The following is a 12,200-nucleotide window of genomic DNA, read 5'->3' as shown; positions in this document are numbered from 1 at the left end:
TAAACAGCGATCTGATTCAGCATCAGAAGGACACCCAACTGTGTTGACTTAGCCAGGCTGAGTGCTCTCATATGTGGTGACTTTTAAGATGTTTTCCGTGGAACTTTAGACCAGTCTTGCATTTGGCTCTGCCCTGATCCCAGAACGTGCCTCTGGGGGCACCGCCATCTCAAGAGATTTCCATCAGAACCAAAAGTCCACATTCATCTGCTGCATTCCACTGCCCCCCTCTGGTCAGACTTTGAGACTATCTACAGGTCCTGAGCATTGGTCTGTGGTTCGAGGCACTAGGAGACAGGAGGCATCAAATACCCCTGTCCCAGGAATGCCCTGGGAGTGGGCCTTTGATCTGTCTTGGAGAAAAGCTCTTTACCCCTTAGGAGATGGTGCTGGATATGTCACATACAGAACCATCTGTTGTAATTTCTATGAGATTCTTCAGGGGACGTAGACACTCACCTACATTACATAGGAAGAGGACACATATTTCCCTGGCCTCTGGGTAAGGTGGGAAGGGCCCTGACAACTTCGGGAAAGCCTTTTGCCTGAGCAGCACCAGCAAAGCACACAGCTCACCCTTCTTTTCTTTGTCCTCTTTCTGTCTTTCTCCTTCATGAAAGTCAAAAGATCTGGGACCTGGTCTCTACATTATCATACACTATGAGACCTCAGCCAGAAGGCATTCCTCCCAGGGCTTCAGTTTCTCCCTCCATAAAATGGAGCTCTTGGGCAGAGAGGTTGTTATGCTCCTCCAACTCTGACATCATTTTGGATGCTAACATTCAGAATAAATGAAAAACCTTCCAGCTCCCCAAGAAAAGATGCACTAATGGGGACTTTTCTCCTGTGTGGAGGCTGGGGCGGAATAACTAGGGGCAGGAGGGCTCCAGGCGTCTTTTTGATTTCGATTCCTTTATATTTCAAAATGAAGATATCTTTGTAGATTTTTCCAGTTATGGAAGTACTATGACACATGAATAATCCTCAACTTCCCCAGTAATCAAGGGACTAAAAATGTAAATTGCCATATTATATCATTTTTCACTCACCAGACTGGCAAAAATGAGAAAGTCTGTGACTAATAATCAGTTGTTAAGAGCATAGGAAAAGAGATAATTAGATATCATGTGCTCTGTTCCGAGCAATCGCATGTCTACGAATCTGCCGTACAGAAGGACTTGATCGAGGACGTTGACATATACTCCAAAATGACCACCAGGACATTCTTTGTACGAGCAAAAATGGGAAATGAGATGAGTTTTTTTGTCAACAGAGAGCTGGCTTATGATGCAGATGTGGGAGTGGTGTCCTCTGGGGGCAATAGCAGTAATGCAAGGAAGCTTTTGGCTTTTCTATGAACTACTGCACTCTTTGGATCTGTTAGATTGAGTGTGAATTCAAATATGATTTCCATGGCAAAACCCCTGTTGGGAGAGGCCTAGGGGACATCAGCTCAGTGTCGGGTGCAGAACACAGATTTATGTCAGACTTGGGTTCAAATAATGCCACCAACTGCGTGAGACAAGGAGCATTGAGCCCCAGTCTAGGTCTCAGTCTCTGCATATGAAATGAGGCCAATGATGCCAAGTCCATGGGACTGTGGCAAGGCTGTGTCCATGAAGGACATCTGACATGCATCCACCACAAGATGTGGTATTCATTCCAACATGAATGTTCTCAACCAACCCCAATGGCATGCAGTGAGGGTCACAGAGTGATGGGTCCAGAGTTCATAAATTCAGGTCTAGCTTCCCCACTAACCATGTGGTGACCCAGTCTCTCAAGTCCTCTCTTTGTTCCCTCCCTGTCCATGTGGACAGGTGGAGAGGCTGAATGAGGAGATTATAAAAGTGGGACATACCAGAGAAGGCATCTCCATAGAAACCTACTAAATGCCTCACAAAACCTGTCTCTTCTATCAACAAGTTTCCCACCAGGAGGGAGACAAGACTTAAAATAATCAGTCAGGACCTAGAAGACAACCAGACCCTCTGTACTCTGGACCCCATTCCCTACTTCTTCTCCTCTGGTCCAGGCCTTCCCCACTCTCTCTGCTGTGCCCTTTTGGTCCCTGCATAGCTAGGGCATTGCTATCATTAACCACCACTGTCTCTGCTGTCTACTCAGGCCACAAGACTTGCAAAGTCAAAAACTTACTGGAACCACGAAGGCCACATAAATAAGCAAAGCATAAGCATAACAAAAAATATCCATGTCAGAATAATGGTGGTGATGATGGAGCCCTGGCCACCATGTCAGGACACAAGGCCAGGTATAGTGTAACATCTACAGAGACAGCCACGGGACAATGGGAGTCTGGTAGGCCCCTCTGAGCCACAAGCTGCCAGCTTGCCATCAACTTGATAAGCACTGTGGGCATTAGACCTTAGACCTGAGCAAAGTGTTGCTGTCACTATTCTTGTCCATGGTGCCATTCTGCTGATGTAGCATTGAAATCTGCTGAGGGCTAGGGCTGACCTAGGAATGAGGTGCTAACCTCCACATTCTGTGCTCTCTGCACCCCACAAGCTGCCTTCAACTCTTTGGTAGACAGATGCAATAAGGGCTCCAATTTGTTTGCCCCTGAGGTGGCTCCATCATTGCTCTGCCCCTCCTATGCTGACTGCACCTGGCCATACGAAGGCAGCAAATGTGAGGCAAACATAGGCTTGGAAAGTGCTGATATATTGGTGTTCTTCTTGGAAATTTGAGACCATCATGTAAACATGCCTGACTGGCCTGCAGGAGAATGAGAAAAACATGATCTGGTCACCTTCTCCCCTATTTCTTCAGCTGATGGCCAACCAAACCATAGAAGCAGAGCCCCCGCTGACCTACTGCTGAACACAGATGCACAAAAGGCGAAGCTAGAAGAACTGTCCAGGCAAGCCAGGTCAAATTGTCTGCAAGCAATATTAAACTGTTAAGGTTTGGGAAGTTTGTAATATAGCAATAGATAACTGATATCATTAAAAGATATCGAAGATAATTATTATCAATGTTCAGATAAATCTTTCAAAATCTCTTTCTATAAAACATATTCTCCTCTCCCTGTCTTTATCATCTATCATCTATCATTGATCACCTATCATCTATCTAAATACTCAAATAAAACAAGATCCTATTATATACACTTCAATGTCACTTGCTTCTTAACCTAATTACCAATGCAGAGACACTCCCCACCCCACTCCACACACACTCCTTTCAACAGCTGTGATTCTCTAGGGGCCCTGTGATAACTCCAGAGATGATAAAAACAACTAATAAAGACACACTTTTTCATTTTTCCTCTTGCATTCAAGGAATTACAAAGGTGATGTATCAGTCTAAGACTCATCAGGAGACAGGTGGCATGAATACAGAGTTTAATGAAAGAAAATTAAATAAAAGTGATGCAGGATAAGACAAATTTCTCCAAGTGTGTATGTGTGTGGGGAGGAGACCAAGCCTTGTACCAAGAGAAGAAGAAGGTCCTTTGGCAGAGAGCGTGGAGAGAATTAAACACACACATCAAAGTTAAAGTTAAAGTCAAAAGAAAAGTTTATTATAAAAGGGGTAACACTCCACAGACAGAGTGTGGTCTCCTCTCAGAGGCAGAGAGTGAGAGGGACCGTGAGAGAGAGACAGAGTAAAGGCACTGAGAGAGACCCTGAGTGTTCAGGGAATTCAGTTTCCATGTTATTCTTTAGTTCCCATTTCTTTTCATATGGACATATAGTGACGAAGGGGAAAAGTATTATGTAGCTTGAAAAGGTAGGAATATATAGCATGAAAGGGCGGCTGGCAGTTCTCTGCATTTAATCCGTAGGTTCCCCATGGTTTCAGCCATTGGGAATGACTCTGTTGGTTCCTGTTTCCCCTTCACAGGTGTGGGGAATGGGTTGTTAGCAATCCCAGCAGAAATCTTTCCTTGTTCTGAAGGTGTCCTCCTGGCCTGGCTGCAGGGCTGATCAGCATATTGCAGTCTCTTCATGTGGCTTGATTAATATTTTAATTATCTTGCCTCCTCCCTACATTGCAGATGTTATTAGCCGGGACTGTGCAGGGTCAGGGGCCAGCTTAGGATGGTTCCCCAGAGAGCTGTTAGCCTTTGTTCTGCAGGAGCCCAGAGGGCTTGCGGTTGCTGGAGCCCATCAATGTAACACATGTCCAGATCTGTAGAGAATTTTTACAAGAGTTTATTTGAGCCAAACTGATGACAATTGCTGGGAACCAAGATCTCAAATGCTCCAGAGACTGACTATCTTGCAGTTTCTTTTATGCATTTGAAATTAAGAAGAGGAGGTAAGGAAGATGACAAGAGGAGATGAGAGAAAAAGCAAGCTGAAGATTGGATTACAGAATAGTTAACAAGATTATGTGCTCTTTCGAGGATGGTTTTGCTTATTTCAAAGGTTTGTTAACCTAACAGGAACAAGGGAAAAGGGCTTGCTTAAGGCAAAGACAACCTTTCATGAGGGTCTGTACTTGAGGCATGACTGCCTATCATGACTGCTCAGTTAGGAATTTATAATCAGATCACTCTGTGGGGTTACTTTTGATTAGATTTATTACAGCTTCCCTTTTTCCTTCATAAGCCACACAAAGGAGATTTCTCAGAAGGAACACTGGTTGTAGAGAAAGCAGCCACTGTCAGAAATGCAGCAAAGTGAAGAGAAAATGGAAGGACTAATCACCTTGATCTCTATCCTCCTGCCCTCCAGATGCCTGCTCCCACTAACCCAACTGGAAGCCAGAGAATGAGGAATCTACATGATGAAATCTGTGTTCAGCTGTCTGGGGGCAGGAAGCAGGATAGAGAAAGATGGATGGCACAGGGAGGATAAAGTGAATAACCGGAACACGAACCCTTGAAATCTCTTTCCAAAGTGCTCATTTTTTCACTACTAGTCCTAGAGGGGTGGGAACCCCTTTCCCAGTGCTATGCCCTGTGGCTTTTCACCTCTGCACTGTGAGCCCTATGGCCTCACGTGAGGAGAGGAGACTAGAGTAAAGAAGTGTTAGTCCTGCATGCCTGCACTGGGAGCCTCCTCCCTGCTTCCCCTAAGTAACGAGCTTGAAGGGACATCCATGAACTTGGTCTTGCCTTGGCCACCTTGGCATATATCTCTTAGGACCCTTCAGTTGCAAGTAAGGAAACAGCTGAGGAAATAACTGTAAACAGAAAGAACATTGATTGTCTTACTTGATAAGAAGTTGAGAGCTAGGGCTTCTAGGCTGGCTCTACAGCTCAACCCTGTTCTCACTGAGTGGTTTCTCCCCATTTCCCTCTCCCCCAGGCCCTAGCAACCACCAGTCTGTGCTCTGTCTCTATGGGTTTGCTTATTGTGGATATTTTAAATAAAAGGAAACCTACAATATGTGACCTTTTGTGTCTGGTTTCTTTCACTTAGCATAATGTTTTTGAGGGTCAATTTGTTGACATAAGAAACATTCAAATCTACAGAGAATGTTAGTGAGTTTATTTGAGCCAAACCGACAACAATTGCTAGGAAACAAAATCTCAATGGATTGAGAAAATGCTCCAAGGATGGCAGTTTTGCAGCTTATTTTATACATTAAAATCAAAAGAGGAGACGTAGATTAGGGAGGGGTAGAAAGCAAAATGGGGAAATCTGTAGGATTGGAAAAAAATTAAATTGGAGAGAGACATACACTTCTTTTACATTGGTGGATGGAGTGTTAATAATTAACCTTTACAGCACATAGATACGATATGCAAGGAACAAGATAACAATGAGGGGTTCTGTGGTCTCTGTTCTGCTGTATTGGGCTGTGCCCTGAGGGGTCTGGAAAAAGGGATTACTCTGACATTCCAAGGATATGTTATCTTAGATGCAAAAAGACAATAGATGGGCTCAATTAAGGTAACCATTGACCTTTACAAAGAGAGCTATAGGCCCAGGATGTTATTACCCTTCCTGACCTGCTTTTATTTAGAAATTTTTATGTTCAGACCATCCTATGTAGTTACTTTCAGTGTGTGGTTTGTAGGACCCAACATGCTACCTTTCCCTGAGCTTGTCAGGTTTAGTATGTGGCCCCTTTTTTTTGTCCACAATCCTGTTCTAGCATGCGTCAGTATTTTATTCCTTTGCTATGGCCATGGTATAATAAACAATTTGGCCTTTGTCCCAGGGGATGAGCCTCCAAAACCATTGGGATTTCCTGAGTGATAAGAGAGTCTGTTATTTGAAGGCAATGACTCATATTCTTAGACAACTTCAGGACCAGGCTGTTCACCAGAAAGCCACCCACTTGATTAGAGATTTGAGATTTTCATCCCTAGATGAGAGAGGGGCTGGAAATTGAGTCAATCATGTGGTCATTGATTCAATCAACTACGCCTACATAATGAAGCCCCATAAAAACGCTGGGCACTAAGGCTCAGTGGGGCTTCTGCTTGGTGAACACATGGATGCAGCAGGAGGGTGACACACTCTCATTTTGTGAGAAGAGGGTGTGGGAGTTGTGTCTTATCTCCCAGACTCTCCTGTGCCTCTCTTCATTGGGCTGGTCATTCTGATCTGTATCCTTTATAATGAAACAATAGTCATAAGTATAGTGCTTTCCTGAGTTCTGTGAATTATTCTAGTGAATTATGGAAATTGATGTGATCACAGGAATGCCTGAATTTATAGCCAGCCAATCAGAAATGTGGGTGGCCTTGGAACCCTCTGAGATTTTTCAGCTTGTATGTGAAGTGAGGGCAGTCCTGTAGACAATACCTGTAGCCTGTGGAGTATGATGCTAACTCCAGGTGCTTAGTGTCAGACCTGAGTTGCAGTACACCCAGTTCAGTTTTTACCAGATTAATGGCTGACATTCTATTGTATTTATATCACAATTTGTTTATCTACCCATCCTTTGATATACATTTGGACTGCTTACAACTTTTGGCTATTGTTAACAGTGCTACTATGAATATGTTTTTATTTAAGTATCTGTTTTCAGTTCTTTAGGTCTATAACTAGAAGTAGAATTGCTGGGTCATATAGTCTAATTATATATGTTTATATGTTCATATATATATTCTATGCTTACTTTAAAGAATTTTTATTTTTCAGTTAGAGTTGACATTCAATATTATTTTATATTAGTTTCAGGTGTATAGCATAATGGTTAGACATTTATATAATTTACAAAGTGATCCCTCTGATTAGTCTAGTACCTGCCTTATTATAATGTTATTGACTATATTCCCTATGCTGTACTTCACATCCCCATGACTATTTTGTAAGTGCCAATTTGTACCTCTTAATCTCTTTACCTTTTCCGCCCAGCCCCCCAACTCCCATTCCGTCTGGCAATTCCATTGTGCTCTTATCTATAAGTTTGTTTTCATTTTGTTTATTTGTTTAGATTTCACATTTAAATGAGATCATATGGTATTTGTCTTTTTCTCTCTGACTTATTTTGCTTAGCATAATATCTTCCAAGTCCATTCATGTCATTGCAAATGTTAAGATTTCATTTTTTTTTTAATGGCTGAGGAATATTCCATTTTATATATGTACTATATCATTTTTATCTATTCTTCTATTGATGGGCACTTAGGTTGCTTCCATATCTTGGCTATTGTAAAAAACTGCAATAAACATAGGAGTGCATATATTTTTTGAATTAGTATTTTGGTATTCTTTGGATAAATATCTAGAAATGCAATTGCTGGGTCATAAGTTAGTTCTATTTTTACTTTTTTGAGGAAACTCCATACTGTTTCTCATAGTGGCTGTGCCAATTTTAATCCCACCAACAGTGCATGAGAGTTCCCTTCCCTTTTCTCCACATCCTCATCAACACTTGTTGTTTTTGATTTATGGATGATAGCCATTCTGACAGGTGATAGCTCATTGTGTTTTAATATGCATTTCTCTGATAATTAGTGGCATCGAACATCTTTTCATATATCTATTGGCCATCTGTATGTTCTCTTTGGAAAAATGTCTATTCAGGTCCTCTGCCTATTTTTTAATTGGATTGTTTGTTTTTTTGGTATTGAGTTGTATGAGTTCTTTATAAATTTTGAATATTAACCCCTTATTGAATGTATCATAGGCAAATATCTTCTCCCATTCAGTAGGCCGTCTTTTCATTTTGTTGATGGTTTCCTTTGTTGTACAAAAACTTTTCAGTTCGGTGTAGTCCCATTTATTTATTTTTCTTTTGTTTCCCTTGCCTGAGAAGATATATCAGAAAAAAATATTACCAAGAGCAATGTTAGAGAGTTTATTGCCTATGTTTTCTTTTAGAAGTTTTATGGTTTTAGGTCTTACATTTAAGTCTTTAATCCATTTTGAATTTACTCTTGTATATGGTGTAAGACGGTGGTCTAATTTCTTCCGTTTTTTCAACACCATTTATTGAGAAGACTATCTTTACCCAAATGTATATTCTTGGCTCCTTTGTCACAGCTTGGGAGCCTTCCATCCTCTTGAATTTTTTGGAGTAGTTTGAAAAGGTAAATGTTAATTCTTTTTTGAATGTTTGGTAAAATTCCCTTTTGAAGCCACTCAGTCCAAGACTTTTATTTGTTGGGAGTTTTTTGATTAGTGATTATATGTCATTAGTAGTAATTGGTCAGTTCAGATTTTCTGTTTCTTCTTGACTCAGTCTTGGAAGATAATATGTTTCTAGTAATTTATCCATTTCTTCCAAATTGTCAATTTGCTGGCATACAATTGCTCATAGTATTTTCTTATAATCCTTTTTATTTCTGTGGAATCAGTTGTCATTTCTCTTTCTTTTCTGATCTTATTTATTTGGGTCCTCTCTCTCTTTTTCTTTTCTTTCTTTTTTTAAAGAATAAAACAGGTATATTTCTATTGGACTACCTGATACAAAGAATAGTGTGGTATGGATGAACAGTAGAAATGACAAAGAATACAAATATATTTTATTTGAAATAAACAAAAGCTCTTACACAGTTTAATGGGTCATTTGGAAATAAACTCTTTCTTGACTGTATTACTGAGAAAAAGACAAAGCTAAAGCAAAAATAATCTTTTTTTTGACCTGTATATGGAGATAGGTAGAAAGATATTACTTGGTTTTTTAAAAACTGACCTTCCCTTAAGTCCTGGTCAAAGAAGTGTAAACAGTGTAAATGAATCCACCATTTCAGTTGTCATATATCTATGTCACCTGTATATTCTGAGATCGCACACATACCAGTTAATATACCTGAGAAGGGTTGCTATATCACAGTTATATATGAGTTTTGCCCGGCAAGACTGAGGAAAAGTAAATTGGAACAAGTTTTACATCCTATTTAGAACAAATCACGAATATTTCCTTAAATAACAGGTTACAACAGAAAGATACTGCCTGGATGTTATCCTTTTCACTTTGGTTCATTTTTAGGTTTTATTTGTGATTTACATAGTTGTTTGATTCATTTGCTTATGGTATAATCCTGCCACAATGTAGTAAAGCACAGATATCTATTATTTCTTCAACATCTGTATTTTTCCAGTTTAATACTCTGCTACATTTCTCATATGTCAGCAGTTCTTGAATATTAAAAAAATAATAATAAATGGGTAAAACTGATAAAAATTAAGATGTTTATAATAACTATAACGGTACTAGATTGAAAAAAGACAATGAGGGAAGGAAAAAACCATGTTCATGTGTAGGAACTGTGGTTCAAGTCTTTGGACTTAAAAACAACTTCACCAGAGAAGGTGGCTATAATGAAATTTCCAGAGAACTTCCTTTGCCCCACAAAAGGACCAAAAATTTGAAAAGCGCAGTTATATAATGCTACAAATGATCAAAGCAGTCAGAGAGAGAAGAATGAATGTGTCTTTCATTCCGCTACAGATGGTAGCATAGCGTTTAGCTGTTGGGGGATCAGTATAAACCATAGAAGTACCAGGTGTTTTGAAGGACAGATGTAGAAAAACACTGAACATATTACCTGTGTATATCAATAACAGGGCTTCATAGCTAGGAAAATTTTCTAAACAGTAAAATGACCCCAGGATAAATCTTTCTCTTCTTTATTAAATGTGGCAGAATTAAAAGAAAAAATTACAAGTAGATATAGTGAAAATGGAAAAAAAGTATTAAGATAATACTATAGGTTCAACATATTCCGTGAGGCTAGAAAACCTGTTAACTTTAAAAGCCCTAGCAAAGTATCACTCTTGTTTGTAAATCACTTATTTATCATATTTATCACAAGATCTTAAATGTGGTATCTGACGTTGTTTGATAGTTTTCACTAATTGCTGTCTGATACTCATTTTCTGCGTGCACTACGATTTCGATAATCTCCTTGGCAGTTTGAAATTCATTCAAAACAGTTACAGAATCCTGTACATCTTTATGACTAACCAAATGAACATTGCCATCTTCATAATAGTGAACCTGAATCTTAAATGCTCCAACTACCTGGATTGTAGGTGGTGTGTTGGTGAACTTGTATTCTGGTCTCCAATGACCATTCCAGAGGTTTTTAGGCTGAAACGGGTGTCTTTCAGTACATGCAGTAATGATCTTTTGTTCATCCATAGTTTAAGCATAAACAGAAGCTTTGGGAATAATGATCTTTCACATAGGCTCTTAAAGCACTATCACAGAATTCTCTCCAAGATGTCAGACTTCCATCTATTTCTTCTGGCTGGAGGTCACTTGCTTCTTTCCATAAGTGATCAAAACTAAAGGAAATTTTGTTTCTTGGATCTAAAAATCTGCTATTTACCCAGGTCACTGTGTTCTGTTATTAAGACCTGATCTTCATATCTTTCTATCTTCATGGACATGAACCAATACATGGGCGTGGACTGGGCAAACGTGTGTGCAGCCCCTTCCTTGAGGAAATTGTCATTATTAAGTAGTAGCTAAACATCATTGAACACTTCATTAAATTCCTCTGGAGGTGGGGGTGCAAGAATGATGAATTTAGCAGCTATGCATACCTTCTCCTTATGCAACACTCAATCCTTGAAGTCAACCATCTGGGGCAGCACTCTTTTTTTCTTTATGAGTCTGGTTAAAATTTATCAATTTTGTTTATCTTTTAAAAGAACCAGCTTTTGGTTTCCTTGATCTTTTGTATTGTTTTCTTAGACTCTATTTTGTTTATTTCCTCTCTGTTCTTTATTATTTCTTTTCTTCTACTCCCTTTGGGCTTTGTTTGCTATTCTTTTTCTAATTCCTTTAAGTGTAAGGTTAGATTGTTTATTTGGGATATTTCTTGTTTCTTGAGGTAGGCCCGTATTGCTATGGGTTTTCCTCTTAGGAATGCTTTCTCTGTGTCCCACAGATTTTGGTTCATTTTGTTTTATTATCATTTGTCTCAAGATATCTTTTGATTTCTTCCTTGATCTCACAACTAACCCATTCATTGTTTATTAGCATTTTGTTTAACCACCATATAGTTGTGTATTTTTTAGTGGTTTTTTTTTTTTGTAATTGATTTCTAGTTTCATACTATTGGGTCAGAGAAGAAACTTGATATGATTTCAGTCTCCTTAAATTTATTAAGACTTGTTTTGTGGCCTAGTGTGGTCTTGCTTGGAAATGTTCCATGTGCACTTGAGAAGTATGTATATTTTGCTGCTTTGGGTGAAATGCTTTAAAAATATCAATTAAATCCATCTGGTCTGGTGTGTCATTTAAGGCCACTGTTTCCTCGTTGATTTTCTTTCTGGAAGATCTGTCCATTGGTTTCAATGGGGAGTTAAAATCCCCTACTACGACTATATTACTGTCAATCTCTCCTTTAATGTTGGTCAATATTTGCTTTATATATTTAGACGTTCTTATGATGGGTGCATAAATATTTACTAAGGTCATGTATGCCCTTTTGTTGGATTGACCCCTTTATCATTAAGTAATGCCCTTCTTTGTCTCTTATGATAGCTTTTGTTTTAAAGTATATTTAATCTAATATAAGTATTGCTACTCCAGCTTTTTTGTTTTTGTTTTTTTTATTTCCATGAAATATCTTTTTCATTTCTTTACTTTCAATCTGTGTGTCTTTCAGACTGAAGTTGGTCTCTTGTAGACAGTGTATGTATGGGTCTTGTTTTCTTATCCATTCAGCTACCCTATTTTTTTTTATTGGAGCATTTATTTACATTTAAAATGATTATTGATAGATACATAGTTATTGGCATTTTATTATTTATATTTATATTTTCCTTTCTTTTTCTTGAAGAAGTCCCTTTAATGTTTCTTGTAATACT

At 39.0% G+C, this 12,200-nt stretch overlaps 1 pseudogene; it reads right to left on the bottom strand.

The window, feature by feature from the left end:
* Window positions 1-10,185: 10,185 nt before the first annotated feature.
* On the bottom strand, window positions 10,186-10,967 carry LOC120587008 (F-actin-capping protein subunit alpha-1-like; annotated as a pseudogene).
* Between the last annotated feature and the right edge of the window lie 1,233 nt (window positions 10,968-12,200).

Source organism: Pteropus medius, unplaced genomic scaffold (assembly GCF_902729225.1).
Source record: "Pteropus medius unplaced genomic scaffold, Ma_sr-lr_union100, whole genome shotgun sequence".
Taxonomy (NCBI): domain Eukaryota; kingdom Metazoa; phylum Chordata; class Mammalia; order Chiroptera; family Pteropodidae; genus Pteropus; species Pteropus medius.
This window is presented reverse-complemented; position numbering and strand designations above follow the sequence as displayed.